General features: G+C 42.6%; 2 long non-coding RNA genes and 16 other non-coding genes across 19 annotated transcripts; 17 read left to right on the plus strand and 1 right to left on the minus strand.

Annotated features, from left to right (window-relative positions):
- Window positions 1-1240: 1240 nt before the first annotated feature.
- On the plus strand, window positions 1241-5012 carry LOC115179482 (uncharacterized). 2 transcript variants are annotated; one of them, XR_003872904.1, is made up of 5 exons: window positions 1241-1376; window positions 1664-3240; window positions 3608-3728; window positions 3831-4027; window positions 4724-5012. It is a non-coding gene; the product is annotated as an uncharacterized LOC115179482 (long non-coding RNA). The 2 variants fall into 2 exon arrangements; XR_003872905.1 differs by having other exon boundaries at window positions 3831-4016.
- A 10247-nt stretch (window positions 5013-15259) lies between these two features.
- Window positions 15260-17009, minus strand: LOC115179406 (uncharacterized). The gene is made up of 2 exons (XR_003872892.1): window positions 16768-17009; window positions 15260-15786 (listed from the first exon to the last, which is right to left on the minus strand). It is a non-coding gene; the product is annotated as an uncharacterized LOC115179406 (long non-coding RNA).
- Window positions 17010-23241: 6232 nt separating this feature from the next.
- On the plus strand, window positions 23242-23314 carry trnar-ccu (transfer RNA arginine (anticodon CCU)). The gene has a single exon. It is a non-coding gene; the product is annotated as a tRNA-Arg (tRNA).
- Window positions 23315-23320: 6 nt separating this feature from the next.
- Window positions 23321-23392, plus strand: trnam-cau (transfer RNA methionine (anticodon CAU)). The gene has a single exon. It is a non-coding gene; the product is annotated as a tRNA-Met (tRNA).
- Window positions 23393-23599: 207 nt separating this feature from the next.
- On the plus strand, window positions 23600-23671 carry trnam-cau (transfer RNA methionine (anticodon CAU)). Its single transcript has one exon. It is a non-coding gene; the product is annotated as a tRNA-Met (tRNA).
- A 207-nt stretch (window positions 23672-23878) lies between these two features.
- On the plus strand, window positions 23879-23950 carry trnam-cau (transfer RNA methionine (anticodon CAU)). The gene has a single exon. It is a non-coding gene; the product is annotated as a tRNA-Met (tRNA).
- A 204-nt stretch (window positions 23951-24154) lies between these two features.
- On the plus strand, window positions 24155-24226 carry trnam-cau (transfer RNA methionine (anticodon CAU)). Its single transcript has one exon. It is a non-coding gene; the product is annotated as a tRNA-Met (tRNA).
- A 131-nt stretch (window positions 24227-24357) lies between these two features.
- Window positions 24358-24430, plus strand: trnar-ccu (transfer RNA arginine (anticodon CCU)). Its single transcript has one exon. It is a non-coding gene; the product is annotated as a tRNA-Arg (tRNA).
- Window positions 24431-24436: 6 nt separating this feature from the next.
- trnal-cag (transfer RNA leucine (anticodon CAG)) lies at window positions 24437-24508 on the plus strand. Its single transcript has one exon. It is a non-coding gene; the product is annotated as a tRNA-Leu (tRNA).
- Window positions 24509-24987: 479 nt separating this feature from the next.
- On the plus strand, window positions 24988-25059 carry trnam-cau (transfer RNA methionine (anticodon CAU)). The gene has a single exon. It is a non-coding gene; the product is annotated as a tRNA-Met (tRNA).
- Window positions 25060-25468: 409 nt separating this feature from the next.
- trnar-ccu (transfer RNA arginine (anticodon CCU)) lies at window positions 25469-25541 on the plus strand. The gene has a single exon. It is a non-coding gene; the product is annotated as a tRNA-Arg (tRNA).
- Window positions 25542-25547: 6 nt separating this feature from the next.
- Window positions 25548-25619, plus strand: trnam-cau (transfer RNA methionine (anticodon CAU)). Its single transcript has one exon. It is a non-coding gene; the product is annotated as a tRNA-Met (tRNA).
- A 758-nt stretch (window positions 25620-26377) lies between these two features.
- On the plus strand, window positions 26378-26449 carry trnam-cau (transfer RNA methionine (anticodon CAU)). Its single transcript has one exon. It is a non-coding gene; the product is annotated as a tRNA-Met (tRNA).
- A 193-nt stretch (window positions 26450-26642) lies between these two features.
- Window positions 26643-26714, plus strand: trnam-cau (transfer RNA methionine (anticodon CAU)). Its single transcript has one exon. It is a non-coding gene; the product is annotated as a tRNA-Met (tRNA).
- Window positions 26715-26922: 208 nt separating this feature from the next.
- On the plus strand, window positions 26923-26994 carry trnam-cau (transfer RNA methionine (anticodon CAU)). Its single transcript has one exon. It is a non-coding gene; the product is annotated as a tRNA-Met (tRNA).
- A 131-nt stretch (window positions 26995-27125) lies between these two features.
- On the plus strand, window positions 27126-27198 carry trnar-ccu (transfer RNA arginine (anticodon CCU)). Its single transcript has one exon. It is a non-coding gene; the product is annotated as a tRNA-Arg (tRNA).
- Window positions 27199-27204: 6 nt separating this feature from the next.
- trnam-cau (transfer RNA methionine (anticodon CAU)) lies at window positions 27205-27276 on the plus strand. Its single transcript has one exon. It is a non-coding gene; the product is annotated as a tRNA-Met (tRNA).
- Window positions 27277-27748: 472 nt separating this feature from the next.
- On the plus strand, window positions 27749-27820 carry trnam-cau (transfer RNA methionine (anticodon CAU)). The gene has a single exon. It is a non-coding gene; the product is annotated as a tRNA-Met (tRNA).
- The last annotated feature ends 92 nt before the right edge of the window (window positions 27821-27912 follow it).

Consider the following 27912-nt stretch of genomic DNA (forward strand, 5'->3'; position numbering starts at 1 on the left):
CCCCCCCCCCCTCAAAAAAAAATCTTAACTAAAGGGAGGGAAGGGAGGGTGGCCACCGTCACCGACGGTTCTTGTGCTACACCCCCCCCTCCCCAACCTCCTACTACGGAGGTGGGTCAGGCTCCGGCCTTACTCCAACTTGACCTGTCCACCCCTGCTAAATACTTATTAAATTTTACCCCTCCCGAAGTCTCTGGGCTATAGCGCGTCGCTGAAGACCTCGGACTGTAGGGCCGACTCTCTCGGCTCCGGACTGTAGGGCCGTCTCTCTCGGCTCCGGACTGTAGGGCCGTCTCTCTCGGCTCCGGACTGTAGGGCCGTCTCTCTCGGCTCCGGACTGTAGGGCCGTCTCTCTCGGCTCCGGACTGTAGGGCCGTCTCTCTCGGCTCCGGACTGTAGGGCCGTCTCTCTCGGCTCCGGACTGTGGGCCATTTCACAGTTAGTTTTCAACACTGGAGAATTTGTATAAACGTTGCTGTCTGTCTCTGACATTTGCAACATTATTTCAATATTCAAATTCGATCTCCAGCTGTCAGGATGAGACAGACATGCAGGCAGCTTTTCTCAACCAGTCGAAATCATGAATCAGCATCATTTTTATGGATAAATACAAATAATTATCAATCGAAAACGTAAAAAATTAAATGAAGTGCACCTAGTTTGCTGTCTTTTCAGCTTCAGTTTGAAGTGATTGTGTTAGTTGTGTTGTTGGCTAGCTCTTCTGAACAACAGTGTCCTGTCGAGAGACCACATTTTCTATGCCAGTTAAAATCGTGCATCATTAGCTCATTGTTATAGATGTATCCAAATAAATGTAAATAGAAAACATCTTAAACAAATGCAAATGCAGCTACTTTGCTGTTATTCTGGCTGCACTTTTTGACATGACTGTAAGTTAGCCATAGTTGGCTAGCTAGCAAGCAAGGGATAAGAACGTTTCCAGCCAGTATGGCAATGGAACATTTAAAAAGAACGACTGGGTCACATCGTAAACTTCTGACTTCAACTGTATATCCTCCAAACACTCACTTCTTTGGCGTCATCACTTAACTATGTTGTTATTCCTGTTTGGAGGGGAGAGATCCTGGAGATTGAAGTTGTTGTTTAACTTATTTTAATGCCTAATGTTTGCTATCTTTCATTGTGAAGTGTGTTACGATTTTACAAATGCACATGAAATAAAGTTTAATCTATAAAGTTTCATAGGGGATTGAACAGAAAGGCGAGCGGACAAGAAGGAATATGCATCCGTGTACTGTAGACTTAGAAACACCCACACATGACACACCCAATTTGATCACCCGATAAAGCTGATAAATAACCAACACCAGTCCTTTCCCAATACCTGAAGTGGAGAAAAGTAGAGCAACATGGTGGTAAGATTCTTTTAAAACGTATTCTGAGCATTTAGATGACAGTTAATAAAACCGGTAAAGCTATGTTAACCTACATGTACAGTATATTGTAATTACAATAGTCTGTTTATCAAAAGAGTTTCTGTTTATCTGTTTATCAAAAGATCACATATAGTGCTTGTCAACATATGACTGTATGGGAAGCTTGAAAAACATGCCACTCCCTTTATCTTCAATTTAGTTTAATGTGAAAACAAGGTTAATCTAATTCTGTTCCATTTATTTTTTGTGTTTTTTTTGTGTTTCAGTACAAAGAAAATGAAAATACATTTATTGGCATAAAAGTTACAAAAAAAACAAATTTGAAGATTAAAATTTCATCTCAAAATAATTTTGAAAATGTTCCCAAAAAATTGAAATGCTTAAAGCTTGTCCGTAAAATGATTTATCGATTAAAGCAACATTTTAATTTTGGAGATTGTATTCCTTATAACGAAATTATGTTAGTAAATGATTCAATGGATGTACCACCCATAGCATCTATCGTAATTTACATCAAAAGTTTTTACGATTATCTTAGTGTAATGTATTACTTGTTCCATTACAAAAGATCAAAAAATGAAATAGACAAAATATACATAATTTCTGGGGTTTATATTTCTTCAATTAATATGGAAAACTTCTATATTAAACCTTTGTACAGAATTGTGGATCCCAATATTGCGTTTGCTATTAAAACAGGAAGTCTAAAAGTGTCTTTTTGCGAGAATAAAATGGGCAAGACAGAATTTCTCTCATATGCTCAATTAGATAATCTGGTATCAAAGTCACTAGACTTCCGTCAGGCTCTTATATACTTAATCACTGGAAATCAAGATAAACTACTTTTTCATCTGCGTAATGAATTTGATGCAACTGCTTTAGTTGCAGTGTTATTCTCAGAGGTAATCAGAAATCCAGTGATGATATTTATGAACCTAATTGCAATGAAAATGGACACATTACGCACATGGATAGACTTCCATCGACAACTTCCACCTCTAGCTGGTGGAACCTGGAGAAATCACGAGGAGTGTTGTGATAAATTTAGACTAAGACTACACAATTTTTTTTAAACCTTTGTCAATGGTAAGGAAATCAGAAATTTTGAAATAGACATTTCAGACATAGACATTTAAGACATTATTTTTATTGCTTGATTAAATGTATTTAATGAGTTTGCGCTTGTAATACTAAAATAGAAACTACTAGAAAATTAGAACATTTGAACATAAACTAGAATATGAACTTCCTACAATATAACTATAAAAAAACTTACTACAACATAAACTAGAATATGAACTTACTACAATCTAAACTATAAAAAAAATTACTACAACATAAACTAGAATATGACCTTACGAGAACATAAACTAGAATATGAACTTACTACAATCTAAACTATAAAAAACTTACTAGCACATAAACTAGAATGTGAACTTGCTAGAACATAAACTAGAATTAGAACTTACTACAATCTAAACTATAACAAACTTACTAGAAAATAAACTAGAATATGAACTTACTAGAACATAAACTAGAATGTGAACTTACTACAATATATACTAGAATATGAACTTACTACAATCTAAACTATAAAAAAACTTACTAGAACATAAACTAGAATATGAACTTACTAGAACATAAACTAGAATATTAACTTACTAGAACATAAACTAGAATATAAATTTACTACAATATAAACTATAAAAAAAAATGACTAGAATAACAGCTACCGTTATATTGATATCGAATTACAAATATTGGTACCCAAAATTCATCTTCATTGTACCCCATGTTGCTCCACCTCCACTTCCAGGAGGAGCCAGGTGGGGCCACAGAGCAGGTACTGTAGTTGCAGATTCTTCTCCACTGACGTCAATGATACAATGTGATACTGTACCTCAGTTACACTGAATGCATTTCTGCACATCTAGAGGAACTTGTTAAGCATTTACATAGAGCAAAATGTTCTGTGGGTGTTATGATTGGGGTGATCTGTGTGCCAGCTTCCACTTCCAACAAGTAACACAAGTGCTTTACACATTGCATTGTTTTCAACCATACACATCTTCAGTCTAATCCACCTGTCCAGTTTTACCTGTTGTAAATCCTTTTTATCATAACAAGCTGTCAAAAGGTTCATGACATATATCTTACACTTTAACAGTTTGTATTTTATTATTTTTTATTCATTATGTTTTAACCTCCAGCCTCCTCCATCTTCTCCCGCCAACTCTGTCAGTCCACCAGACCCAACAATGCAGTCTCCACACCACTGCAGTAACAGCCATATCTTCACGTCACAAAGCTTCAGTACTATCTGAATGTGTTGTAAGTCCTGTACAGCACTCGGTATACAGTACATCACTTTTCAGACAATGTGTTCAGCTGCATTGCTAACCTAACCAACCCCCTCTGATTCTTCTCATTCAGGAAGTACCATCCAGCATCATGTGGCAACCGCAATGTGAATCAAATCAAATAAACTAGAATATACATCCGCACTGACCCGTGAATCCGCACTGACCCATGATCACCACCGACCCGGGCTCTACAGAGGCAGCCTTAGATGCCCAGGCTTTGCACACGTTCAAGGACACAAGATTTTGAAGAATCCCAGTGAGCAAAATGTACTTATTTTTATAAGGATCTCTACAGATTGGTGTCTCACCCGCGGGACGGTTGAGCTAATGTGTGCTAATGCGATTAGCATGAGGTTGTAAGTAACAAGAAAGTTTTACAGGACATAGACATATCTGATATTGGCAGAAAGCTTAAATTCTTGTTAATCTAACTGCACTGTCCAATTTACAATCTCTATTACAGTGAAAGAATACCATGCTATTGTTTGAGGAGAGTGCACAATTATGAACTTGAAAAGTTATTAATAATCCAATTAGGCACATTTGGGCAGTCTTGATAAAAAAATGTTGATCAGATATGCAATGTTTCACTGGATCAGTCTAAAACTTTGCACATACACTGTTGCCATCTAGTGGCCAAAATCTAAATTGCGCGTGGGCAAGAATAATACATTATGGCCTTTCTCTTGCATTTCAAAGATGATGGTACAAAAAAAATACAAAAAAATGTAGTTTTTTTCTTTGTATTATCTTTTACCAGATCTAATGTGTTATATTCTCCTACATTAATTTCATATTTCCACAAACTTCAAAGTGTTTCCTTTCAAATGGTATCAAGAATATGCAGTTTAATTTTGGTATGTCATTTTAGGTAAAACATGTTTTTTTAAAGGGCGGATCCTTAAGCGATTTTAGACGTCTTTTCAACCAAAAATATGTATTTTCGACATCTTTTACTCACAGTAATGGCCTCCTGAGACCACCACACAGATGACTCTCAGCACACCAGACCGCAGGGACCGATAAGATGTGATTGGATGTTCAGCAGGATGTGGACCTCGCCACATCATTTGGCCACAGAAGATAAAGGCTAATGGATCTGACAGAGATAGTTTTTTGTTTGGATTTGTTTTGATTTGATGTAATATTCTACATTCAAAAAGAGACAAACGTACAAGGAATACAAGGAATGACTTGACAAGTCAAAGTACAGTATAAGGAATAAATTGACCAGTAAATACACTATACTGACTTGCACTTTTTTGGCCTTCAATGGAAAAGCGTAGTAAATGATCATTCATTTAGTGCTAGAGTGTATTCAGAATATGGCCTTTCTGACATTCATTATAAAATACCTCAGACAAGGCCGAAAAAGTGTCTGGAGTTATCCATCAGGGTAAGAGTGAGAACAGGTCCACATGACAAAATGGGGGAAATCTTAGCAAATGGATTAATGGTTATTCATGAGAATCAAGTGTGTGTGTGTGAGAGTGTGTGTGTTTGTGTGTGTGTGTGGATGTGGTGTTGCGCTGTGTCTGCAGGCGTGTGTGTTTCCCTGTGATATAATTGTTGTTTTCTTTATCCAGTGTCTTCTGTGGAATCACCTCAGCATGTCACGCCCTGTTTCCCCTAGAGTGCAACGACAACATACCTTCACATAGAAAGAGAAATTGAGAGAGAAAGAGAATGAGACAGACAGACAGAGAACTGGGAGAGAAAGGGGGAGAGAAGGGGGAGGATAGAAGATAAGAACAAATGATTACCCCAGTTTAAATATTTCATCAGCGATTCCTGGCTACACATCCTGTGTGTATGTGTGTGTGTGCTGGAGGGGGGGGGGGGGGGGGGGGTGTAGTGTAACATAGCATATGCTACAGTTCATGATATCTGCATTAATGCCTACTCTATAATTCAAATGTGAAGATGCAAAGAAGAAGCCATAACACACGCACGTACACACACATACACAAATTATTATTCTGTACGTACAGGTGACATAATATTTCCCCAATACCAACCGCCAGCTTACCAAATCACATACTGTGCCATTAAATCAAGCAATTTTGAAGCCAAATAAATTTGATTTGAGAATGGACTATTTCTTTAATCTTCAACTGCATAGAGTTACTGAAATGAATACAGGTGATACCTCACATATACCATACCAGAGCCATAAAACATATAATGTACACTGAGTATTCAAAACTTTAACTTCTTTGGGGTAGGGGGCAGTATTTTCACGTCCGGAAGAAAAGTGTGCCCAGAGTAAACTGCCTGCTACTCAGGCCCAGAAGCTGCATATTTTTAATAGATATGGATATAAAACACTCTGAAGTTTCTAAAACTGTTTTAATGATGTCTGTGAGTATAACAGAACTCATATGGCAGGCAAAAACCTGAGAAAAATCCAACCAGGAAGTGGGAAATCTGAGGTTTGTAGTTTTTCAAGTGATTGCCTATCCAATATACAGTGTCTGTGGGGTCAAATTGCACTTCCTAAAGCTTCCACTAGATGTCATCAGTCTTTAGAACGTTGTTTCAGGCTTCTACTGTAAATGGGGAGAGAAAAAGAGCTATTGGAATCAGGTGTCTGGAAAAAAGCCATGAGCTCAGTCACGCGTGCGGCCGAGAGAGTGAACTGAGTTCCTTTACATTTCTGAAGACAAAGGAATTGTCCAGTTGGAATATTATTGAAGATTTATGATAAAAAACATCCTAAAGATTGATTCTATACATCGTTTGACATGTTTCTACAAACTGTAATACAACTTTTTAGACTTTTCATCTGGACTCAGTGCATGCGCCTACTGCATTTGGAATAGTGAACTGAACGTGCGAACAAAAAGGAGGTATTTGGACATAAATATTGACTTTATCGTAACAAAACAAACATTTATTGTGGAACTGGGATTCCTGGGAGCGCATTATGATGAAGATCATCAAAAGTAAGTGAATATTTATCATGCTATTTCTAAGTTTTGTTGACTCCACAACATGGCGGGTATCTGTATGGCTTGTTTTGTTGACTGAGCACTGTACTCAGATTATTGCAAAGTGTGCTTTCGCCATAAAGCTTTTTTGAAATCTGACACAGCGGTTGCATTAAGGATGAGTTTAGCGTTAAATCTATGCATAACTGTAACGACCGTTGTCGCAATGAGACCAAGGTGCAGCAGAGGATGTGTTCATCATAAAGGATTTTAATAAACGAATGAACACTACAAACAAAACACGAAAAGAAACGACAGCCAAATAGTCCTGTCAGGATTAACACAAACCTAGACAGAAAATAATCACCCTCAAACCCCAAAGGAAAAACAGGCTGCCTATGTATGACTCTCAATCAGCAACAACGAACTACAGCTGTTCCTGATTGAGAGCCACACACGGCCAAACCAAAGAAACAAACCAACATAGAAAAATAAACATAGAACGCCCACCCATGTAACACCCTGGCCTAACCAAAATAGAGAACAAAAAAAACATCTCTATGGCCAGGGCGTTACAGTACCCCCCCCAAATGTGCGGACTCCGGCCGCAAAACCTGACTCTAAAGGGGAGGGTCCGGGTGGGCCTTCCTATGGCGGCAGCTCTGGTGCGGGACGTGGACCCCGCTCCACCCTCGGCTATAAATTTCACCTGGGATACAACATTAAGGTTTTTAACTACTTCACAGTCTTTAAACTCGATTAATTACATATATTCAATGAGATATCTTGGAGGTCTTCTATTAGTTCTCATAGTGTATCAAGGGTTTGGATCTGGATAAGGGTTTTGATCTGGTTGTTCAGCATCCTGTGGACAAGTGTTCAGGTTGCCCTCTTCTTCTGACAGCTCGGCATCGAAGTCGACAGGTATTGACGGTGGGAGCTTTTTGAAGAAGTATGAGTTTCTGGTTACCAGACGTCCAGAGCGCGTCACTGTTATCATCGAACCTTTGATTCTCACAACTTTGTAAGGCTTAGGATCGTAGGGAGTCATGAGTTTTCCTTTGACATGATGACAGCAGAGTACTTTGTCTTCTGGTTTGAGTGTGGAGGGTCGTGCTTGGTTCTTGTAGTCAGCAGTCTATTTCATGCGTTGCTTTGCACATTGATCAGTGTCACGTAGCTTGATGTTTGTAGCAAAGTGAGGCATTGTGGGAAGTGTAGTGCAGCGTTTTCTTCCAAACATCAGCTCTGCTGGGGTTTGTTGAGTAGTTCCGTGAGGGTTTAAGCGGTAGTTCCTCCGAAAACTGTACAGATTTTGTTTTCAAGGTTTTCCTTCAGAGTTTGTGGCTGTGACAGTTTTCTTGAATGTTCTCATGAAGCGTTCTGCTTCGGCATTAGCTCTAGGTGTCACGACTTCCGCCAAAGTTGGTTCCTCTTCCGGGGTTCGGCGGTCGGCGTCGGCGGTCTTCTAGCCATCATCGATCAACTTTTCATTTTCCATTTGATTTGTCTTGTCTTCCCACACACCTGGTTTCAATTCCATCATTACATGTTGTGTATTTAACCCTATGTTCCCCCCATGTCCTTGTCCGGAATTGTTTATTGTAAGGGCATGTGCATGGTTATCTGGTGTGCGACGGGTTTTGTACCCATTGATTGTTTGTTCTGATTCCGGTGGATTTTATTATCGAAATGCTCCGTTGTAACACAGTTTTGCTCTCCTGCGCCTGACTTCTCTGCCGCCAGTACCCACCCCTTACAATAGGCCAGTAAGGTGTTATCTTTCTATGTTTAAATCCAAGGTAGTGGCTGAAATCTGTGAAGGACTGTCCATTGAAGGGAGGTCCATTGTCCATTTTTACAATCTCAGGTACTCCAAAGGAGGAGAAAACTTTGTCACGCTTGGGAATTACAGAAGTGGCAGATGTGGACTTTACGATTTCAACTTCCAGATACCTTGAGTATTTGTTGACAACTACAAGTAGGTAGTCACCTGATGGGAAAGGACCACAGAAATTGACTGATACTTCTAGCCATGGACCTTTGGGTAGTTTTGACATAGACAGTGATTCCATATGATTTTCTACAGTGGCAGCTTGACATGGAATGCATTGCTGAATTGCTTTTTCAACAAAGTCATCTATGCCTGGAAACCAAACCTTCTCTCTCAGTAGCTGATTTGTTTTTACAATACCTAGATGTCCTGTGTGGGCTAGGTTGATTTCTTTTTTTTGGAGAGAGATTGGCGTTTGCTTGTGCATTGATTGTTAGTTCATGTCTCATGCGAAAGAGTACTTTTAATGTTTGGAAATCAACGTCTTGTTTGTCACGTGGTGAATCTTGCCAGGTTCCTGTGGACAATAGGTGCATCACCTTCTGTAGAGCTGAGTCTCTTTGTTTCTTCTTGCACCTCTTCTAGAGTAATCGCTTTGGGAACTGTGTTGTCAATGATAAAGTTCGCATATTCCTCTGCCATGCGAGAGGTTCTTTGTGGTGTTTCCCCTGCGATGGGATGTCTTGACATGTAGTTGGCAGGGTTGTCTTTACCGGCTTTGTACTTCACAGTGTTAGTTGTATGGTTGTCGTCTCAGTCTCCATCGCTCAAGTCATGCCGGGGGTGTGGCTTTTGGGGTGTTGAATATAAGCTCTAGTGGTTTATGGTCTGTGAAGTGAGCTCCATAGAGATACAAGTGAAAGTTTTTGAATGCCCAGATGTGTAACGGCCGTCGTTAGAATTAGACCAAGGTGCAGCGGAGGATGTGTTCATCTTCAGGAATTTAGTACAGAAAGAACACGTTAGACAAAAAACAAGAAACCGACAGCCAAACAGTCCTGTCAGGTGCAAACACTAAACAGAAACAATTACCCACAAAACCCAAAGGATAAACATGCTCCTTATGTGTGACTCCCAATCAGCAACAACGAGCTTCAGCTGTGCCTGATTGGGAGCCACACACGGCCCAAAACAAAGAAATACAAAAACATAGAAAAAGGAACATAGAACGCCCACCCAATGTAACACCCTGGCCTAACCAAAATAAAGATTAAAAAAAACCCTCTCTATGGCCAGGGCGTTACAGTACCCCTCCCTCCAAGGTGCGGACTCCGGCCGCAAAACCTGACACTGAAGGGGAGGGTCCGGGTGGGCCTTCTTACGGCGGCGGGTCAGGTGCGGGACGTGGCCTCTGCTCCACCCTTGGCGTCGCCCTCTTAGGTGGCGCACCTGGCCGCGCCGAAGGTCTGGTGGGCGACCCTGACTGCGCCCGGCTGGCGGGCGGCGATGGCTGCGCCCGGCTGGCGGGCGACCCTGGTTGCGCCCGGCTGGCGGGCGGTGATGGTTGCGCCTGGCTGGCGGGCGACCCTGGTTGCGCCCGGCTGGCTGGCGGTGATGGCTGCGCCTGGCTGGCGGGCGGCGATGGCTCCGGCGGCACTGACCCAGGATTCACCAGGCTGAGGAGACATGTTAGAGGCCTGGCCCTAGGCGTAGGCACAGGACTCACCGGGCTGGCGGGCGGCTCTGACTGCTCTGGACAGGCGGGCGGCTCTGGCGGCCCTTGACTGGTGGGCGGCTCTGGCGGTTCCGGACTGGCGGCGGCTCTGGCGGCTCCGGACTGGCGGGCAGCTCTGGCGGCTCCGGACTGGCGGGCAGCTCTGGCGGCTCCGGACTGGCGGGCTCCTCTGGCGGCTCCGGACTGGCGGGCAGCTCCGGACTGGCGAGACCCACTGGAGGCCTAGTCCTGGGAGGTGGCACAGGACGGACCAGGATGGGGAGGCCCACTGGTGGCCTGGTCCTAGGAGGAGGCACAGGACGGACCAGGATGGGGAGACCTACTGGAGGCCTGGACCGAGGAGGAGGCACAGGATAAACCGGGCTGTGGGGGAGCACTGGACTTCTGGTATGTACGCTCGACATGCTTACTCCAGGCTGAATGCCCACTTTGGCCCGGCACGGGCGGAGAGCAGGCATTGGGCGAACTGGACCCTCCCAGCGCTCTGGAGACACAGTACGCAATGCCGGCGCAGGATAACCTGGACCGAGGAGGCGCACTGGAGACCAGACACGCTGAGCTGGTACCATCCGCCCTGGCTCGATGCCTGCACTCGCATGGCACTTGCGGGGTCTGGCATCTAGCGCACTGGGCTATGCACGCGCACTGGGGACACCGTGCGCTCCACAGCATAACACGGTGTCTTACCAGTACCACGCTGCTTCCGGTAAGCACTGGGAGTTGGCTCAGGTTTACCGCCTGACTCCGCCCATCTCCCCGTGTGCCCCCCCCCCAAAAAATTTGGGGGCTGCCTCTCGTGTCTGCTGCGCTCCCTTTCCTCATACCAGCGCCTCTCAGCTCTCACCGCCTCGATCTCCCACTGTGGGCGGCGATAATCCCCAGCTTTAGCCCATGGTCCTTTACCGTCCAGGATTGCCTCCCAAGTCCACGACTCCTGAACGCTCCTCTCCTGGCGCTTCTCCTTCCTCCGCTGCTTGGTCCGTTGTTGGTGGGTAATTCTGTAACGGCCGTCGTTAGAATTAGACCAAGGTGCAGCGGAGGATGTGTTCATCTTCAGGAATTTAGTACAGAAAGAACACGTTAGACAAAAAACAAGAAACCGACAGCCAAACAGTCCTGTCAGGTGCAAACACTAAACAGAAACAATTACCCACAAAACCCAAGGAAAAACATGCTCCTTATGTGTGACTCCCAATCAGCAACAACGAGCTTCAGCTGTGCCTGATTGGGAGCCACACACGGCCCAAAACAAAGAAATACAAAAACATAGAAAAAGGAACATAGAACGCCCACCCAATGTAACACCCTGGCCTAACCAAAATAAAGAACAAAAAACCCCTCTCTATGGCCAGGGCGTTACAAGATGACCGCCAGAGATTCTATCTCAGTTTGTGAGCAGTGCATATACAATGATATGGGCATCTTTGTCACTTGTAATGTTGTGCTGACTTAGTATGACACCTAAACCAACTGGACTGGCGTCAACTAACAGTGCCAACCTCTTGGCTGGGTCAAAGTAGGCTTTAGTCGTTTGCTGCATCCGGCGTGTTCTTAATTTTTTCATCGCAGACTGGTGCTGTAGTCCCTATGACCAGGTGTGATGTTTTCTTGTGAGCTCAAGAAGAGGCTGTGTGGTTGTTGCAAAGTCTGGTATGAACTGTGAGCAGTATTGTATCATGCCAAGTAGACTGATAACTTCCTAGGCAGTTTGAGGTTCTGGCAGATTCTGTATGGCTTAGATTTTCTTTGGATCCGCCAAATTGCTTTTCTGAGAAAACACAGCCGTAAAACTCGTGTTGTTTTGCTGTATTTGCATTTTTCTTTGTTCAGCGTGAGATGTTTCTCTCTCAATCTCTAAAACTTGGCTTTGAGACTTGCGTTGTGCTCACCCTGAGATCTACCGTAGACTAGGATGTCATCGCTCATGTTGGGAATGCATTGCAGAACTTGCATTATGAAACACCTCGGCAGCTGAATTTATGCTAAAGTTCTGTCTGGTATCTCAATAGGCCAGTATGTGTAGTGAAGGTTGTGATGTACCTTGAGTCTGGATGTAACTCAAGCTGGTGGTATCCAGCATTAAGATATAGCTTGGAGAACACCACTGCTCCATTCAGATCAGGGATTCGAGCTTGGGGATTCAATCTTGCAAACTTCCGGTTTCAAGTACAACGCTCTAACCACTAGGCTAGCTGCCACCTCATGTACATATACTGTATTTTAGCTGTATTTCAATATTTGTGAACAGGGCTGATCGTTATTAATGAATTCATTCATCACCTGCTCAGTCATCCAATCAGAATCAAGGCCATAGAGAGGGAATGACACTCAGTGGTTGACCTACTAGGTGGTCTAGAGATTCAAATCAAATCAAACTTTATTTGTCACATGAGCCAAATACAACAACTGTAGACCTTACCGTGAAATGCTCACTTACAAGTCCTTAACCAACAGTGCAGTTCAAGAAGAGTTAAGAAAATATTTACCAAATAAACTAAAGTAAAAATAAGAAATTATAAAAAGTAACACAATAACATAACAAAAATGAGGTTATATACGGGGGTACCGGTACCGATCAGTTTCTCTGACATGTTCCCCTCCTGGTTCCATTCCTCTCATGTTTCCTCCTTTACTGTCCTGGCAAGGTGCCAAAGTGTTTGTGTCACATCCAACAACCCTCAATTTCCTCTGTCACACACAACAACCCTCCATTTCCCCTGTCACACACAACAACCCTCCATTTCCCCTGTCACACACAACAACCCTCCATGTCCCCTGTCACACACAACAACCCTCCATTTCCCTGTCACACACAACAACCCTCCATGTCCCCTGTCACACACAACAACCCTCCATTTCCCCTGTCACACACAACAACCCTCCATTTCCCCTGTCACACACAACAACCCTCCATTTCCCCTGTCACACACAACAACCCTCCATTTCCCCTGTCACACACAACAACATTCCATTTCCCTGTCACACACAATAGCCCTCCATTTCCCCTGTCACACACAACAACTCTCAATTTCCCCTGTCACACACAACAACCCTCCATTTCCCCTGTCACACACAACAACCCTCCATGTCCCCTGTCACACACAACAATCCTCCATGTCCCCTGTCACACACAACCCTCCATGTCCCCTGTCCCCTGTCACACACAACAACATTCAATTTCCCCTGTCACACACACAATAACCCTCCATTTCTCCTGTCACACACAACAACCCTCAATTTCCCCTGTCACACACAACAATCCTCCATTTCCTCTGTCACACACAACAATCCTCCATGTCCCCTGTCACACACAACAACCCTCCATTTCCCCTGTCACACACAACAACCCTCCATTTCCCCTGTCACACACAACAACCCTCCATTTCCCCTGTCACACACAACAACCCTCCATTTCCCCTGTCACACACAACAACCCTCCATTTCCCCTGTCACACACAACAACCCTCCATTTCCCCTGTCACACACAACAACCCTCCATTTCCCCTGTCACACACAACAACCCTCCATTTCCCCTGTCACACACAACAACCCTCCATTTCCCCTGTCACACACAACAATCCTCCATTTCACCTGTCACACACAACAATCCTCCATGTCCCCTGTCACACACAACAACCCTCCATTTCACCTGTCACAATGGGAGTTATGGCTGATTTGAAATTAAATCATTAACCCTGTTAGGTCAACCCTGTCACTTTAATTGTCACCACTGTAGAATTGAAAAAATGTAAATTGAACATGTGCTATTTATGATAGAATGTTAAAATACAGTACCCCAAAGACACTTTTATAATTATTTCACAGTGGTGTGGAAATCAGAAATGCAAAAAAAGATTTTCGTTGATTCATTCATTGAATTCATTTAAACATTCATATACAAATAAAATATTTTTTTTAAATCATTTTCATTATCCCCCATGCATCCGGAAATGTTTTGACTAAGCAGTAAATCCATCTGAACCTTTCAGGTCGTTATGCACACCACCCGTAATGTTTTCACCGCAGTGATGAGCATGGGATATGGCTTAAAAATGTCATTAGGAGTACAGTGACATCTTCCATTCCTGGATTGAGTTTTTGGCCCATATCTCACGCTCATCACTGCGGTGGAAACATTATGGGTGATGTTCATTTTGACATGAAAGATTTAGATGTTTTAACTGCTGATACTCAGGTCAAAACAATTCTGGCTATCCCCCATGTTGCTCCACCTCTGCTTCCTCTCCTTATGCTATGACTTTGTTGTGGAGGAGAGGTTTGCGTGCCTCTAAGACCCTGAGTGCTAGGCCGGGGGAGCTAAGGCTCCTGGCAGGTTTTACCATACCAGATTTGTTTCAGATGAGGGGCCTGACGAACAGCAAACAGCACACTGGCAAAAGAAACAATGGCGAACACCTTATTGAACACCTTTTGCATGAATAGGGCTGTTGCGGTGACCATATTACAGCCTAGTGGTTAGAGCGTTGGGATTGAATCCCCGAGCTGACAAGGTAAAAATCTGTCATTTTGCCCCTGAGCAAGGCAGTTAACCTACTGTTCCCCGGGGTTGGTTTAAATGCAGTAGACACATTTCAGCCGAATGCATTCAGTTGTACAACTGACTAGGTATCCCCTTTCCCAGTCATGAGTCATGATTGCAGTAAAATTCCACATGACCATTGAGTCATGGTAATCTCCTCTTATGCACTCAGGACCTGCGTTGGTACTGTAGTATCCAACTCGCTTATGGCCTGGTACTCAGGGCTCTAATGTCCTTCTAACAACTCTGACATCAATGTATTCAAAAACCACATCAGACACATCATCAAAACAGTATTGTGCTTTTACAACTCACCTCACTGTGATTGGTCAATTTGAAGAATTAGTTCAACAACAGGTTGAAACTGAGTGGAAAACATGGTTGTTGTGCATGTTATTTAATTACTCTAGCCTATTTTACAAAATGAAACACATTTTTGTAATCACCTTTGAGTGTGGACTGTATTATTATGCATGCTGGATGGACTGGTTACTGTCACGCATACACAGGGAGTCAAGAAGCAGGTGCAGAAGGAGAGTTTAATAACAATAATGAAAGGCAAATGAACAAAACAGGAGATGCATAATGAACATGAAAGCAAACCAATACTGCCTGATGACTGAGGCTACACTTTTATTAATAGGCAATAACGATAACAAAAAACCTTCAGTCCTCCAGCTACACCTAACTTGTACTAGGTTGACTACCAGCCACCCAGGAACTTCAAACCTTCACATAAGGAAAGTCAACTAGTACACAGGATAAATTCAGAACATTATTATTTAAAAAAATATATAAAAAGAAGACCTTCTTGCGGCAGTGGCTACACCTAACATGTGTGGGACAGACTCTTTGTCCCAGAACTTTAAACCTTCACATCCACCTGCCGCTACATTCAACACATATGAGCACATTTCGGATAGGCTTTATTCAACCACTTCCTCAATAGCAAACCAAGGATCATCCTCAGACAGACCCATCTTTTGCCCCGAGCTGGATTCAGTGTCCTCTGGGGTCACTTCCATCAAAGGCATCATTCCGGTTGCCCTAACAACATCTGTAAGAGACTTTCTTAAGCAAGGGATTATACAGGCAGCACAACACATCAATAATAGGAACACAAGCACTAGGGTCAGAAATCCAGTAACCACCATAGATGTGTACTTACCAAAAAAGGTATTCAGCCAATTCCCCTCGTATACCCCCGCTACACCCTTCATTTCAGCAGATAGCTTGTCAAGTCCCAGTAGGGCTTTGGTAATGCTACCATCAGGGCTGGTGTTATTAGGGATAAAAGTACAGCATTGTTCACCAAACGTTTTATACACCCCCCATTATTAGCCAATATCATATCCAACTCCAATCTATTTTGTCTAGCGGTTCTAGTGGTAGCCTCTAGTTGCTCAGCCATACCTGTCAGTGCAGTGCAAGTATAGTAAACAAATCTCTGTTGGTTATAATATATCCTTCTCTATTAACACACACATCTGTAGAGAACTCAACCCAGCTTTAGGCAGCTGTATTCTTCCACAGTACACATACATTTCTTATCAACCTTGCCACCTGTCTTCTAATCTCCTGCCCACTAAGCCGTTCCCAGGCCGTCGTTTCTCTCCCTAACTTAAGGAGGCTTCTTCTCCTGTTCCTTTCCCAAGGTCGTCTTATCAACTTTGCCCTGCTCATTCTGGTAACAGTGTCTTACTCACACAGTATTGGAATATAGTTTTTAACCCGTTATTATAGCTGTATTTCGAATACATTTCAATAGGTTATAAGGTTTCTGAGTGAAATCTTTTAGTCAAACCTTTCATTACATCCACCCGATTGGCTAAATATTTCACAAACATTATAACACATCTATTTTTATTGGATTCAGAAATTTCACACAAAATCAAACTAATTCAGGAAACTCTAAAGATGGTCTCATCTTATCATGGGCTCCTCATAATTGAATGAATCCTCCACCAGGCTCGGCGGTAGGTATTTGTCGCCCCACTGGTCTGAACGTTGACTCGGTCCGTATCCCACCATCTGCTCCGTTATCGATCTCTCTAGAGTTCTGGAAATGAGACCTCTCGCACAAGGGACCAAACAACAACCATACAACACAAACACACTCATACAGGTGAAAGCAGCCCATAATACAGTTCTTACAACACTTTTCAATTTTCCCAAACATGAGATGTGTTATCAGGAATGTACGTGCAGCGATGAACCTAATCATTCTACCTACACTGCCCTCTTCTGCCAATAACATATCGAGAGTATTTTACCAGGTCATGAGGGAGGTGGCGGATAATTGGTCAGAGAACCTCTTTACTGCATCCCCGTTTTCATTCATGAATCTCTGTTGATTATAAAAGATGTCATTAGTCCAATCCACATTTCTATTTATTGTCAACCACCAAAATAATGTAGTGTTAAAGCCTTCCCATATTTGATTCTTAGCTTTGTCTTCATCTGGAACTTCCTTGAGGATGCCAATGGCATCCATCTAGACAAAGCTACTCCCATCCTGGTCAAAACTCCTCCTGTGCCTACTTTAACCTCCTATAACTGGCCTCTGATGACTAACTCGAACTGGTTGGACCTATAACCCCAGGGCGCAAGTTCCTAACCACCCTTTGTGGTAATTTCTGTCGTATGCGTCCTTTGCTGGTACTAGCCCACCCTACATCAGTTATAGGTGCTAAGAGGTTAAGAATTTTCTCCTGTGCTTTCAAACCTAAGTCAGTCACATTAACGACTACTTTCCAGCCATTAAAATCATCTAAGTTCTCGGTGCCATTCTTGTATCTATAACACTGGTACTCATCAGGAGTTAAGGTGAACCGAGGTGGGTTGGCTGAGTACTTCTATCTGGCCAACCCCAATTCCTGTACAGTTGTCTGCTTCCCCAGGAAACTGTTTAATGTTTACCTTAAATTCTTCATCTTGATTTTCTTTAATGCCTTATTCTGTATGTTACTCATCAGTGTATTATATAGTTTATCTTTTCATTCTTATAAATGACAACGGTGTCGTATGATTAGTACCGGAAGGTGGTGGATCTGAATGTATCAGAAAGGTTACCAAAACTATGATGCAGCTCAGAGTCTCTACTCTTCCCAAAAACCGCCAACCCTCTCCTGCCCTTAGTCGATCTGCTAGGTACCACCCCATACTCACACCTCTAGGAGCACACACAGTGATGAACGGTAGGGAATCTTCGTTAAGGAGGTAACCCCCTCACCCTGTTGGTACTCGGTTCTTCTCCTAACTCTGTGTGGGATCAGCAGTGCTCATATGTGTACATACCTTCTTGCAGTGGGTAACGTGGACCCAAGTGACTCTCTCAGCTTCTCTAATGGCAAAGGCAGTGGTTTAACAGAACCTGGTATGGGCCTTCCCAACGGGGCTGCTTCCCGTCTTTTCTCCTCAGGGACTGGATCCACACCCAGTCTCCTGGTTTGATTGAGTGAGTCACCTTCTCCTGTAATTCACCTGTTGGACACAAAATCTTGGACATACGGGTTTGGTTAACAAACAGTCTTCTCATGTGCTCTGCTAGTATTTCTTCAACTTCTATGTCTACCTGTTCTGGTATCTCTAACTCTGGCATTCTATAGGCTCTACCTGATTAGCTAAACTGTCATCCATCATTTAAAGAGATAGATCCCAACTCTAGGGATAATATCTTGACCTAATATTCTAGCTACCATAATCATGTCCACCAAGTAAGTTGGGAACACTTCTATCCATTTGCTATACTTATCTGTTATTGTTAAACTTCCCCTCAATTCGGAATAGTTCAATAAGTCCATTTCCAAATTTTGGAATGGATATTCTACAACAAACAATTTGTTTAAGTAATTATCCTAACCTGTTCTATCGCCTGCTCTACCATACTCCCCCTATTTATACATGGCTTAAGCCATGTATCAATATTGCTGCATATCTAAACAAATTATCCTTATGTCAGCCCTTCTCTTGTAGGATTGCCCCCTTTCATTTTCCACATGTCCAATTCTCCCTGGGGCATTCATCCTTAGCTACCCTGTAACAATTCTCTGTCAAGTGTCTTATTTAAGATTTATCTGTGCTGCTTTGTATGGTTTTAAATGCCTATGTGCTTGTCTGTGTAAATAGTCATATCTCTTCTTAGTGAATTTACCAAACATAAACTTAAAATCAAAACTAAAATACATGCCAAATGGAGCCGATAGTCTCTCCATGAATTAATATCCTAACTAAGCGAACCAAACTAAATTCTCTTCCTATCTTCTATTCTTATTATGTCTTTTCTGTCTGTCCCAGTATTATTTCTGTCCTCACCTGTTTATAATTTAACTATGCTGTTCTCCACTCACTAACTGTTATCTAATTCTTCTGTGTCCCTTTTATCTTCTCTTCCTTGCTTATGCTCTTCTCCTGCTACTTCCAACCCATCAAGGTCTCAGCAGTGTAGGGGAGTACTAAATGTCTCACTGTCTTATTCCATAGCTACTTAAATTTATCTCGATACCCTCAATGATCCTGGATCACCTACAGATGACATATTCCTGTCCTGTTGACAAAAGTCTACCATTATTAAACTTATTCACAACAAAATATAATAATACTATTATGTCAATTCCACAGCCTTGTTGTGTTGAATCTCTTACACTGCTTACAACCACAGCTGACTTCCTAAGGGAAAATAAACTTGGCTAGATAATGTACAAGAATACTACTACTTGTCAAAAGATATTCAAATAACATAATCAGATCAAAAATGATTAATCTGAACTACTCCACAAAGGAAAATGAATGTACCCTTATTGTTCTAGGAAAATAGACTTAAGGAAGCCTACCCTTAGTCTAAGGCTTTGCCCTTTTAGTCTTCTCATTGGTTCAAATTATCAATTGTGTCTAAGAACTTTAACTCATCATAATTATCAGTTATACAAATTCCCTTATAGTCAGTATCACAAATGACCTTAAATTCACTATCCAAATGGCTTTTCAATGTGGCTGATCAGACCACACAGGGAAGCCACCAGAGGGGTCAAAAGTCATACCACCCTTTAAAAAATGTGTTTCTTACGACATTAGACAAATGAAAGCTAATAACTTTATCTACATTTTGTATATCAAGTTCCCAGAACATTCCCTATCAAAAGAATTTCACGTGTTTAATTAAAACTCAGAAAACAAAACTTCAAAATGCCATGTGTGTATACCCCTTTAAGATATCCTGTCCCTAGGAATTTTTCCCAAAGACAGCTAAGTGCTCCTTTTTCAATAAAATAACCACTTGGTCAGCATTTCATCATACTACACCGATTCAAAAACCCAAAAGTTAACTACAAACAAAACCTAATAATAACTCCACTGTACTTCCTCAAATCATTAATCATTTGTTTTAAACTTCCTCAACGGTTCTGTGTACTTTAATTGAACATACACTACCCTTGGATAAAATATTTTACTTCCAATCTATGAAACCCCATATTTTAACGTACTATTTGACTAATTTGACCCAAGATTGCTTAAAACCTTAAAACCCCTTCAGTTTGTCTGCAAACCGGCCCATTCTGTTTGCTAGGAATACCCTGGCATTATACACAACTGTGTTTAATGTGCACCGTCCCTGTAAAAATAAAATTAACTCCACCTGTAATTCACTTTAATGACTTGATATTTTTCCATGCAATGTTCAATTCACTGGTGTTACTAAACAATCAATACCACGAATCAATGACCAGAATTTATCACAAAACTTTTACGATTCCATTATTCAGACCAGAATCGCTTCCAGCTACATACTCGTAGGAAATAATATTACCTCTTTTCAAACAGCGTCCTGCCTTTCCTCTATCGCAAGATTAAAACCAATGTTACTACTGTATCTCTCTTTCGGCTTCACACTTATGAAATGTCTATGACCTTAAATGTACCATGTAAATTGCAAAATTTATAAAATACTCCCTTCAAACCTGTCCACTCATTATAATTCATTAGATTTCGGTAACTGTCTCTTCAATTTAAACTAAACAAGCCATCAAAACGTTCGGTTTATATCTTAAACAACCACTAACAACCGTATCTTTCCAGGCAAAACATACCAACAGTTGAATAACAATCAGCACCTAAAATTTTTATCCACTGATGCATAGGCTGAGAAGCAAACCCGAGTCTCCCGCATGGCAGGCGAGACTTCTACCACAGAACCACCAACGCGCTATTGAACTGATGGACATTCCTCGCAAATAACCCTATTTATCAATGTCTGTAGTCATACAATTTGGCACGTACTATCGATACAATTTCCAGAACATAGCCCTAATGTAAATGTCTAAGCCTTTCTCCTGCGACCGTTGACTCTGCCTCTCTCTCTTTCTACACTTGCCTTCTTCTGCGGGCTTTAGACAGCCACACCCTGGCTATGTCTAACCCTCGACATGCTGTTTCCCTGTCTTGTCCCCACATACCTTATGCATCTTCCTTACCATTAGTCCCAACTTTTCCACATCCAAATCTCTGTCAAATTCATACTTCCTTCTCCAGCTTGGACCGAAATAAATATTTATTTTATAACATTTAACTCCATGTATCGCTCATCTCCCGTTAATTCCTGCACTTCCTTTAAGGATTTACTACCCATGTTTGTTGAATTACCATCGTAGTTATTCTGCTCCTTTAATTGAGCCTTCTCCATTGCTTCTTTAAAGTTGCCTTTACGTGCATCCCCCTCCTGCTTCCACTAGGAACAGGTTTTGTCTGTTTTTCGTTTTAACGTTTCCAATATTCTACCGGGCTCCCTATCGACTGGGAGTCCGTTGGGTGCCTACTTTTATCCATTCCCTATATAATTTTTCCCCCTTCTTTTCCATTCCTTACCGTCTTTCCCCCCATTTATCTTGAGGGTGGATTTCAATGCTTTTAACATCCTCTCCCCATCAGTTTTTGTAGCCATTTCTGTTTTCTTATACTACTCCAACCGTCTTATGGCTCTATTAACACACTCTATATAAGTTTAATATTCCCACGTTGTTTTGTTATACACTTTCAATTTCTATATTTGCCAATTTTGTACACTCTCACATTCACTGGGATCATTCACATTCTCATACATACAACCGCCTATACTTTAAAGTGCTCCTCCGCTCTGGGGTGTACCCCCAAGTACACCTCTCTGTCGGAGCGCAACACTATCATGTACTTTATAGTGCACCTGCAATCCTGGCCGTACTAGTTACGGACCTTGTCGTCAGCGCTACACTTTCAATAATTTAAGTGTTCCTATGATCGTGGCCGCACCCTCGTAGTTACGGTCCATGTCAATAGCGCAACACCATCTAATCAATTATTTCCCTATACCCTCAGTTCCCACCCTGTGGTCCTAGCCTGAGGATTTCAACATGGCCATATCTGAATTAACCCTCACATTTACCACACTTAGGTTTGCTCAAATCAATATTCATTACGATTACAATAATTCGTAATTTAGTTCACTTACATCGAACAGGTGCTTCACAAAATTAATTTGGATAAAGCCAATATGCAGATCTTAAGTTATTATAACAATAGGTGTCTGCTTACCTGTTTTCAGTTGTCCGGACTCTTTGTGAAACACACCGTCCCACGACAGCGATGTCCAATCGGCTGATCAATACTCAGCGAAGTTCCTCTACCAGATCATGTCGGGGTCACCAATTGTCGAGTTGCGTCAATTCAATCTGGTATTGGAATAAAACAGTTAACTCAATATAATTCCTTTAGTTATGTATTTAATGAAGCAAACATTTAAATGGTAAATATGAAGTTCGTATATACGGGCTCCCTGTAACACCACGCAGGGAAGACAGAGAACTGGAATGGCATCACAAGTTTTTTTTTAAATACTTCTTGACAGACTTAGTTCCCTCTCCTTGAGGGCCTGTCATAGTAGAGGCTTGGGTGTGGTTTAGACTTACTCCAGCCTATCGTTGGCGTGCAGGCTGGTCCCAGCCTCTAGACGCTAGTTGTCTTCTAGCTTATCTTCCTGTGTGTAACCGAGAGTCAGACACTCAAGGACAGTGCCTGTTTTTATGCTACAGTTAACAGCTTCTGCTGTTGTGCTACAGCTATCTTCCATTCTAAAAGCCCCTCCCGTTAGTCATGTCTATTATATGTTGCTCAATCTATGTTAATAGTGCATAGTGCATTACAGTCCGTTCATACTTAGGCCTACATCTACTGTAAATGGTAATGCATCACATCTAATAAGTGAAATAAAACCCAACAATATCATGGGCATGTGTAAGTGCCCATGATACTCTTTTCTGGACTGGCTGAAAGCAGAGTGGCGCAGCGGAAGTATGCTGGGCCCATAAACCAGAGGTCGATGGATCAAAACTATCCTCTGCTAAACAGTTTGTTTTTAGCAATGAAGTGCGAAGAAAAAAAATCTGCTATATCATGGGCATGTGTCAGTGCCTTCTGTTACACATGTTTTTTACTGCTTCAATGAGTTCGTACTGCTCGTAAAACGTATACAGTGCCCCAGTGGCCCAATGGATAAGGCACTGGCCTCCTAAGCCAGTGATTGTGGGTTCAAGTCCCATCTGGGTTGTTTGAAAGCAGAGTGGCGCAGCGGAAGCGTGCTGGGCCCATAACCCAGAGGTCGATGGATCGAAACCATCTTCTGCTAAACAGTTTATTTTTAGGAATGAAGTTCGAATGATAATTTTTTTTTCGATATATCATGGGCATGTGTAAGTGCCTTCTGTTAAATATTTCTTTTACTGCTTCTATCAGTTCGTATAGGTGGAAAGGATTTCACAGTACCCCAGTGGCCTCAGACACTGGCCTCCAAAGCCATGGATTGTGAGTCCTACTCTTCTCTGGACTGGTTGAAAGCAGAGTGGCGCAGCGGAAGCGTGCTGGGCCCATAACCCAGAGGTCGATGGATCGAAACCATCCTCTGCTAAACAGTTTATTTCTAGCAATGAAGTGTGAACACATTTTCTTTCTCGCTATATCATGGGCATGTGTAAGTGCCTTCCGTTACACATTTGTTTTACTGCTTCTATCAGTTCGTATAGGTGAAAAGGATTTCGCAGTACACCAGTGGCCTGAGACACTGGCCTTTTAAGCCATGGATTGTGATTCCTACTCTTTTCACGGAGTGGTTGAAAGCAGAGTGGCGCAGCGGAAGCGTGCTGGGCCCATAACCCAGAGGTTGATGGATCAAAACTATCCTCTGCTAAACTGTTTGTTTTTAGGAATGAAGTTCGAACGATTAAATTTTTTCGATACATCATGGGCATGTGTAAGTGCCTTCTGTTACACATTTTTTACTGCTTCTATCAGTTCGTATAGGTCAAAAGGATTTCACAGTACCCCAGTGGCCTCAGACACTGGCCTCCAAAGCCATGGATTGTGAGTCCTACTCTTCTCTGGACTGGTTGAAAGCAGAGTGGCGCAGCGGAAGCGTGCTGGGCCCATAACCCAGAGGTCGATGGATCAAAACTATCCACTGCTAAACAGGTTGTTTTTAGCAATGAAGTGCGAAGAAAAAAATTCTGCTATATCATGGGCATGTGTCAGTGCCTTCTGTTACACATGTTTTTTACTGCTTCAATGAGTTTGTACTATTCGTAAAACCTATACGGTGCCCCAGTGGCCTAATGGATAAGGCACTGGCCTCCTAAGCCAGTGATTGTGGGTTCAAGTCCCATCTGGGGTGTTTGAAAGCAGAGTGGCGCAGCGGAAGCGTGCTGGGCCCAGAACCCAGAGGTCGATGGATTGAAACCATCCTCTGCTAAACAGTTTATTTTTAGGAATGAAGTTCGAACGATTATTTTTTTTCGATATATCAGGGGCATGTGTAAGTGCCTTCTGTTACACATTTTTTACTGCTTCTATCAGTTCGTATAGGTCAAAAGGATTTCACAGTACCCCAGTGGCCTCAGACACTGGCCTCCAAAGTCATGGATTGTGAGTCCTACTCTTTTCTGGACTGGCTGAAAGCAGAGTGGCGCAGCGGAAGTATGCTGGGACCATAACCCAGAGGTCGTTGGATCGAAACCAGCATCTGCAAAAAAGTTTATTTTTAGCAATGAAGTGCGAACCAAAAAAATTTGCTGTAACATGGGCATGTGTCAGTGGCTTCCGTTAAATATTTTTTTTACTGCTTCTATCAGTTCGTATAGGTGGAAATGATTTCACAGTACCCCAGTGGCCTGAGACACCGGCCTCCTAAGCTATGGATTGTGAGTCCTACTCTTTTCTTGAGTGGCTGAAAGCAGAGTGGCGCAGCGGAAGCGTGCTGGGCCCATAACCCAGAGGTCGATGGATCGAAACCATCCTCTGCTAAACAGTTTATTTCTAGCAATGAAGTGTGAAAACTTTTTTTTTCTCGCTATATCAAGGGCATGTGTAAGTGCCTTCCGTTACACATTTGTTTTACTGCTTCTATCAGTTCGTATAGGTGAAAAGGATTTCGCAGTACACCAGTGGCCTGAGACACTGGCCTCCAAAGCCATGGATTGTGAGTCCTACTCTTCTCTGGACTGGTTGAAAGCAGAGTGGCGCAGCGGAAGTATGCTGGGCCCATAACCCAGAGGTCGATGGATCAAAACTATCCACTGCTAAACAGGTTGTTTTTAGCAATGAAGTGCGAAGAAAAAAATTCTGCTATATCATGGGCATCTGTCGGTGCCTTCTGTTACACATGTTTTTTACTGCTTCAATGAGTTCGTACTGCTCGTAAAACGTATACAGTGCCCCAGTGGCCCAATGGATAAGGCACTGGCCTCCTAAGCCAGTGATTGTGGGTTTAAGTCCCATCTGGGGTGTTTGAAAGCAGAGTGGCGCAGCGGAAGCGTGCTGGGCCCATAACCCAGAGGTCGATGGATCGAAACCATCCTCTTCTAAACAGTTTATTTTAGGAATGAAGTTCGAACGATTAATTTTTTTCGATATATCATGGGCATGTGTAAGTGCCTTCTGTTACACATTTTTTACTGCTTCTATCAGTTCGTATAGGTCAAAAGGATTTCACAGTACCCCAGTGGCCTCAGACACTGGCCTCCAAAGCCATGGATTGTGAGTCCTACTCTTTTCTGGACAGGCTGAAAGCAGAGTGGCGCAGCGGAAGTATGCTGGGCCCATAACCCAGAGGTCGTTGGATCGAAACCATCATCTGCAAAACAGTTTATTTTTAGCAATGAAGTGCGAACCAAAAACATTTGCTGTAACATGGGCATGTGTCAGTGGCTTCCGTTAAATATTTATTTTACTGCTTCTATCAGTTCTTATAGGTGGAAAGGATTTCACAGTACCCCAGTGGCCTGAGACACCGGCCTACTAAGCTATGGATTGTGAGTCCTACTCTTTTTTTTGAGTGGCTGAAAGCAGAGTTGCGCAGCAGAAGCGTGCTGGGCCCATAACCCAGAGGTCGATTTATCGAAACCATCCTCTGCTAAACAGTTTATTTCTAGCAATGAAGTGTGAACATATTTTTTTTCTAGCTATATCATGGGCATGTGTAAGTGCCTTCCGTTACACATTTGTTTTACTGCTTCTATCAGTTCGTATAGGTGAAAAGGATTTCGCAGTACACCAGTGGCCTGAGACACTGGCCTCCTAAGCCATGGATTGTGATTCCTACTCTTTTCACGGAGTGTTTGAAAGCAGAGTGGCGCAGCGGAAGCGTGCTGGGCCCATAACCCAGAGGTCGATGGATCGAAACCATCCTCTGCTAAACAGTTTATTTTTAGGAATGAAGTTCGAACGATTAATTTTTTCCGATATATCATGGGCATGTGTGTTACACATTTTTTACTGCTTCTATCAGTTCGTATAGGTCAAAAGGATTTCACAGTACCCCAGTGGCCTGAGACACCGGCCTCCTAAGCTATGGATTGTGAGTCCTACTCTTTTCTTGAGTGGCTGAAAGCAGAGTGGCGCAGCGGAAGCGTGCTGGGCCCATAACCCAGAGGTCGATGGATCGAAACCATCTTCTGCTAAACAGTTTATTTTTAGGAATGAAGTTCGAATGATAATTTTTTTTTCGATATATCATGGGCATGTGTAAGTGCCTTCCGTTACACATTTGTTTTACTACTTCTATCAGTTCGCATAGGTGAAAAGGATTTCGCAGTACACCAGTGGCCTGAGACACTGGCCTCCTAAGCCATGGATTGTGATTCCTACTCTTTTCAAGAAGTGGTTGAAAGCAGAGTGGCGCAGCGGAAGCGTGCTGGGCCCATAACCCAGAGGTGGATGGATCAAAACTATCCTCTGCTAAACAGTTTGTTTTTAGCAATGAAGTGCGAAGAAAAAAAATCTGCTATATCATGGGCATGTGTCAGTGCCTTCTGTTACACATGTTTTTTACTGCTTCAATGAGTTCGTACTATTCTTAAAATGTATATGGTGCCCCAGTGGCCTAATGGATAAGGCACTGGCCTCCTAAGCCAGTGATTGTGGTTTCAAGTCCCATCTGGGTTGTTTGAAAGCAGAGTGGCGCAGCGGAAGCGTGCTGGGCCCATAACCCAGAGGTCGATGGATCGAAACCATCCTCTGCTAAACAGTTTATTTTTAGGAATGAAGTTCGAACGATAATTTTTTTTCGATATATCATGGGCATGTGTGTTACACATTTTTTACTGCTTCTATCAGTTCGTATAGGTGGAAAGGATTTCACAGTACCCCAGTGGCCTGAGACACCGGCCTCCTAAGCTATGGATTGTGAGTCCTACTCTTTTCTTGACTTGCTGAAAGCAGAGTGGCGCAGCGGAAGAGTGCTGGGCCCACAACCCAGAGGTCGATGGATCGAAACAATCCTCTGCTAAACAGTTTATTTCTAGCAATGAAGTGTGAACACATTTTCTTTCTCGCTATATCATGGGCATGTGTAAGTGCCTTCCGTTACACATTTGTTTTACTGCTTCTATCAGTTCGTATAGGTGAAAAGGATTTCGCAGTACACCAGTGGCCTGAGACACTGGCCTTTTAAGCCATGGATTGTGATTCCTACTCTTTTCACGGAGTGGGTGAAAGCAGAGTGGCGCAGCGGAAGCGTGCTGGGCCCATAACCCAGAGGTCGATGGATCAAAACTATCCTCTGCTAAACTGTTTGTTTTTAGGAATGAAGTTCGAACGATAAAATTTTTTCGATACATCATGGGCATGTGTAAGTGCCTTCTGTTACACATTTTTTAC

The sequence above is a fragment of the Salmo trutta genome, chromosome 39, assembly GCF_901001165.1.
Source record: "Salmo trutta chromosome 39, fSalTru1.1, whole genome shotgun sequence".
Classification (NCBI taxonomy): domain Eukaryota; kingdom Metazoa; phylum Chordata; class Actinopteri; order Salmoniformes; family Salmonidae; genus Salmo; species Salmo trutta.